Raw genomic sequence first — 6,262 nt, forward strand, 5'->3', positions numbered from 1 at the left:
CCCTAAGTGTGGAATGGATGTGCTTGCAGTGGGAAGAAAAGAGAGAGGTTACGGGTGATGGCAAGCATTTGGGCCTGAGCCACTTGAAGAATGGCATCACCATTTACTGAGATGCAGAAGACAGTGGGAGGAAGGGGTTTTGGAAGAAAAAAAATCTAGAACTGATTTTATTATACACTTGAAGGAGAAGAATATATTCAACTTCACACTTTTAAAGTTTGCTCTGGTTGCTGTGACATGTTGGATTGTGAAGTTAAAGTGTGGATGCTTGGAGATGACAATTGGAAAGGTATTGTGGTGGCCTAGGCAAGGAGTGTTGGTGGCCCAGGGTCAGCAGAATAGGAAGGGAGTAAGGACTTCCCTGGTGGTCTAGTGGCTAAGACTCTGTGCTTCCGACGCAGGGGTCCCAGGTTCGATCCCTGGTCAGGGAACTAGATCCCACATGCCACAACTGAAGATCCCACAAGCCTCAACTAAGACCCGGTGCAGCCAAATGAATGAATGAATATATAAATGAATGAATGAAAAAAATAAAGAATAGAGTGGAAGGAGAGGGAAGTAAATGGTCTTGCAATGTGTTCATTGTGTTTGCAATGTGACCTCCAATGTGTGGAAGTAAAATAGGGCAGATCAGGAGGTTATCTGAAGGTAGTAGGAACATTTTTGTTGCAGGTAAGACCATACTTGTCTGACAGGCATAAAGCAGAAGGTGAGTCTTAAAGTCAGAACAAGAGCAATAGTAAACCTGGATTCTCCACAGGGGCTTTGGAAACTTTTTTCATGAAGAAGTGTCTTAGTCAGTCCAGGCTGCTATAGCAGAATACCACAGAAAATCTTAAGGTGGGTTATAAACAACAGGAATGTATCTCCTGCAGTTCTGGAGCCTGGGAGCCTGGGGTCGGGGTTCCAGCATTGTCAGGTTCTGGTGAGGACCCTCTTCCAGGTTGCAGACTGCCAGTTTCTTGATGTATTCTCCTCTGCTGGAGAGCAGAGAGGAAGCTAGTTCTCTCTTGATGCTTATAAGGGCACCAATTCCATTGGTGAGGACTCCATCCTTATGATGTCATCTAATCTTATATTCAACACCTTAGCCATCTGATGTGAGGAGCTGACTCATTAGAAAAGACCCTGATGCTGGGAAAGATCGAAGGCAGGAGGAAAAGGGGACGACAGAGGACTAGATGGTTGGATGACATCACTGACTCAATGGACATGGGTTTGAGCAAGCTCTGGGCGATGCTGAAGGACAGAGAAGCCTGGCATGCTGCAGTCCATGGGGTCGCAAAGAACTGGACATGACTGAGCAACTTAACAACAACAATCTTATACCTACCCCATCCCCCCAACTCCTATACCATTACGTCAAGTAGTTGGGTTTCAACATGTACATTTGGGGAGGACATAAACTTTCACCCCATAGTATTCTCCTGGGTCCCCCACATTCATGTCCTTCTCACAAATAAAATACATTCATTCCATCCCCCAAGTCTCAAAAGGTATTAAACTCATTCAACATCAACTCTGAAGTCTGAAGTCCAAAGTCTCTTCTGAATAGCATCCAAATCAGGTATGGGTGGAACTTGAGATATGATTTGTCCTGAGGTTAATTCCTTTCCAGCAGTGAAATCTGTGAAACCAAACAAGTTATGTGCTTCTAACACATAAAGTTATAACCAACCTAGATAGCATATTAAAAAGCAGAGATATTACTTTGCCAACAAAGGTCTGTCTAGTCAAGGCTATGGTTTTTCCAGTGGTCATGTATGGATATCAGAGTTGGACTGTGAAGAAAGCTGAGTGCTGAAAGATTGATGCTTTTGAACTGTGGTATTGGAGAAGACTCTTGAGAGTCCCTTGGACTGCAAGGAGATCCAACCAGTCCATCCTGAAGGAGATAAGTCCTGGGTGTTCATTGGAAGGACTGATGCTGAAGCTGAAACTCCAATACTTTGGCCACTTCATGCAAAGAGTTGACTCATTGAAAAAGACCCTGATGCTGGGAGGGATTGGGGGCAGGAGGGGAAGGGGACGACAGAGGATGAGATGGTTGGATGGCATCACCGACTCAATGGACATGAGTTTGGGTAAACTCCCGGAGTTGGTGATAGACAGGGAGGCCTGGCGTGCTGCGATTCATGGGGTCGCAAAGAGTCGGACATGACTGAGCGACTGAACTGAACTGAACTGAACACATAAAGATGTGACAAGCATAGGAACAGACATTCCCGTTCTAAAAGGGAGAAATCAGGAAGGCAGGCTGAAAGAAAGGTTCCAAGCAAGTCCAGAATCCAGCAAGGAAAACTTCATGAGATCTCAAGGCTCCGGAATAACCCTCTTAAGTTCCATGCTCTCCCCTTCAGGCCCACAGGGGCAGAAATCCCGCGTTTCTAACCCACTGGGGCAGTTGTTCCATCTCCACTGCCTCCAGAGCCCTAGGAAGCCCCATCCCTACAGTTTTGGGGGGGCCCTTCCCCTCGGGGGGGTAGAGGCTGTCTGACTTGTTGGAAGCAAGGCAATGGTTATCTTTCCTGAAACCAAGAAGGCAGCTCTGATGATCTCTGAGTCGCCTTTGGGATCACTCTTCACTTGTCTTTTTAAAAAAAAATATATTAATTAATTAATTTATGTATTTGGCTGTTCCGGGTCTTAGTTGCAGCACACAGGATCTTCCACCTTCATTGCTGGGTGGAGGATCTTGAGTTGCAGCATGTGAACTCTTAGTTGTGACATGTGGGATCTCGTTTCCTAATCAGGGGTTGAACCTGGGACCCCTGCATTGGGAGCACGGAGTCCTAACCCCTGGACCACCAGGGAAGTCCCACTCTTCCCTTGCCTTAAAGAATAGCACATGATCTCACCAACTAGGCCTATGGTCTCGTCCTGTAAAATTCATGAAGTTCGACAGCCTTCCTTCATTCCTTCCTATTTCCTTCTTCTTCAGTTCAAACTGGTAGTTTTCCTCCTGGGATGGCTGCGCAACCTCCTGCGGTTCACACCCCTACTCATTTCCCAGTGCCCCATATGGTCACTTGGCCATATCCTTAGTGTTCTCATTTGGTTTTTTTTTTTGCAATATGGATAGGCTGAGAATTTTCCACATCATTAAGTTCGACTTCCTTTTTGCTTAACAATCTGTCTTTAAGTCATTTCTCTCTGCTTAAATTTTACTGTAAGACGCTGGGAGGAGCCAAGCCATACCTTCGCCACTTTTTTTTAGAAATCACTTCAGTTAAATATCAAATTTCCTTGGTTGCAAGTTCTATCTTCCACAAAACACTGGAACACAAATCACAGCTCAGCCAAGTTCTTTGCCACTTCTTAGAAGGATTGCCTTTCCTCCGGTTTCCAGTAATATGCTCTTCATTTCTATCTCAGATGTCACCAGAATGGTCACTACCACCCATATTTCTACCAACATCCTGCTTAGGAATCCCCAAAGAGGACTAAGGCTCTCTCTGCAGATTTCTTTTCTTTGACTTCTCTTCAGAATTACCTTTAAAAGGGAGAATTCCCAGACCTCCCTGGAGGTCCAATGGTTAAGCGTTCACCTGCCAATGCAGGGTACATAGGTTCCATCCCTGGTCTGGGAAGATTCCAGAGCCTGTGCTCTGCAACAAGAGAAGCCACAGCAATGAGAAACCCACGTACCACAGCTCAAGAGTACCCCAACTGGCTGCAACTAGAGAAAGCCTGTTTCGAAGACCCAGTGCAGCCAAACATAAATACACAAACTAATAATTTAAAGAGATCAAATTGCCAACATCCACTGGATCATAGAAAAAGCAAGAGAATTTCAGAAAAACATCTACTTCTGCTTTATTGATTATATTGATTATGCCAAAGCCTTTGACTGTTTGGATCACAACAAACTGTAGAAAACTCTTAAAGAGATGGGAATATCAGACCACCTTACCTGTCTCCTGAGAAATCTGTATGCAGGTCAAGAAGCAACAGTTAGAACCGGACATGGAACAACAGACTGATTCCAAATTGGGAAAGGAGTACAGCAAGGCTGTATATTGTCACCCTGCTTATTTAACTTCCATGCAGAGTACATCATGCAATATGCCAGACTGGATGAAGCACAAGCTGGAATCCAGATTGCAGGGAGAAATATTAATGACCTCAGATATGCAGATGACATCACCTTTATGGCAGAAAGCGAAGAGGAACTAAAGAGCCTCTTGATGGAAGTGAAAGAGGAGAGTGAAAAAGCTGGCTTAAAACTCAGCATTCAAAAAACTAAGATCATGGCATCCAGTTCCATCACTTCATGGCAAATAGATGGGGAAACAATGGAAACAGTGGCAGACTTCTTGGGCGCCAAAATCACCGCAGATGGTGACTATAGCAGTGAAACTAGACGCTTGCTCCTTGGAAGAAAAGCTATGACCAACCTAGACAGCATATTAAAAAGCAGAGACTTTACTTTGTGGACAAACATCTGTCTAGTCAGACAGACAGAAAAAAAGCTACGGTTTTTTTCACTAGTCATGTATGGATCTGAGAGTTAGACCATAAAGAAAGCTGAGCACTGAAGAATTGATGCTTTTGAACTGTGATGTTGGAGAAGACTCTTGAGAGTCCCTTGGACAGCAAGGGTATCAAACCAGTCAGTCCTAAAGGAAATCAGTCCTGAATATTCATTGGAAGGACTGATACTGAAGCTGAAACTCTGAAACTTTGGCCACCTGATGCCAAGAACTGACTCACTGGAAAAGACCCTGATGCTGGGAAAGGTTGAAAGCAGGTGGAGAAGGGGATGACAGAGGATGAAATGGTTGGATGGCATCACCGACTCGATGGACATGAGTTTGAGCAAGCTCCGGGAGTTGGTGATGGACAGGGAAGCCTGGCATGCTGCAGTCTGTGGGGTTGCAAAGAGTCAGACACGACTAAGCGACTGAACTGAATAATTAAAAAATTGAAAAATAATTTTTTTAAGCGAGGGGGTATTCCCTGGAGGTCCAGTAGGCTCCTGTGCTTTCATTGCCAAGGGCTCAGGTTCAATCTCTGGCCCGAGAACTAAGATCCCAAAAGTCGCATAGCAGGAAAAAAAAAAGTTACTTTTTAAGGGCTGTTCATGGCAGTGTAAGCTTTTCTAGCAATTGCCTCCAAATACCCCAGTCTCTACCCTTTTCCCAGTTCGAAAGTTGCTTCTACATCTTTAGGTATTTGTTAGAGTAGTACCCCCACTTCTTAGCACCAGTAACCTATAATAGTCAGGGTTGTCCAGGGAAACAGAACCAGGAAGATATATATATTGTCTATTTGGATTTATTATATGTTTATGTAATATATAACCAGATATACAGATTTATATGGAGATTTATTATAAGGAATTGACTCACACAACTGGGAAGGCTAAGAAGTCTCTTGATCTCCTGTAGGCAAGCTGCAGACCCAGGAAAATCAGTGGTCCCACTCAGTTCAAGTCTGAATATCTGAGAACCAGGGATGCTAATGATATAAATCATAGTCCAGGCTGGAAATCATGAGACAGATGCGATGTCTCAGCTGAATCAGCAAGGCATGCAAAAAAGGGTCAGTTCATCCTTCCTCTGCCTTTTGTCCTATTCAGACACTGAACCCGTAAGATAAGGCCCACCCACATTGTTATTTTATTATTTATTTGTTTGGCTGTGCAGGTATTAGTTGTGGCATGTGGGTCTTCGATCTTCACTGAGACTTGCAGGATGTTTAGTTGCGGTATGTGGGATCTAGTTCCCTGGCCAGCGATCAAGCCAGTGCCCCCTGCACTGGGAGTTCGGAGTCTTAACCACTGGACCACCAGGGAAGTCCCCAAGGCTCACCCACATTGGGAAGTGTAATCTACTTTACTGAGACCACTGATTCAAATCAAATGATTGCTCATCTCATCCAAAATCATCCTCATGGGCACACCCAGCAATAATGCTTTTAATCTTGGGCATTCCATGGTGAGTCAAGTTGATACCTAAAATTAGCCATTGTACTAAATAACTATTTTTCAAGGAGAAATTCTGGACTACGTTTCAACTTATGTAGGTCCTAGCAAGAGAATGTTCTAGAGCAGCAGTCCCCAATCTTTTTGACCCCAGGGACTGGTTTCTTGGAAGACAATTTTTCGACGAATGGCATTGGGGGATGGTTTCAAGCACATCACATTTATTGTGCACTTAATTTCTATTATTACTACATCAGTTCCACCTCAGATCATCAGGCATTAGATCCCCAGGTTGGGGACCCCTGTTATAGGATGAGCCTTTAATTTTTAGTTAAG

At 44.3% G+C, this 6,262-nt stretch overlaps 1 non-coding gene across 1 annotated transcript; it reads left to right on the forward strand.

The window, feature by feature from the left end:
* The first annotated feature begins 358 nt into the window (after window positions 1-358).
* On the forward strand, window positions 359-431 carry TRNAG-UCC (transfer RNA glycine (anticodon UCC)). Its single transcript has one exon. It is a non-coding gene; the product is annotated as a tRNA-Gly (tRNA).
* Window positions 432-6,262: the final 5,831 nt, after the last annotated feature.

Source organism: Dama dama, chromosome 4, assembly GCF_033118175.1.
Source record: "Dama dama isolate Ldn47 chromosome 4, ASM3311817v1, whole genome shotgun sequence".
In the NCBI taxonomy this organism is placed as follows: domain Eukaryota; kingdom Metazoa; phylum Chordata; class Mammalia; order Artiodactyla; family Cervidae; genus Dama; species Dama dama.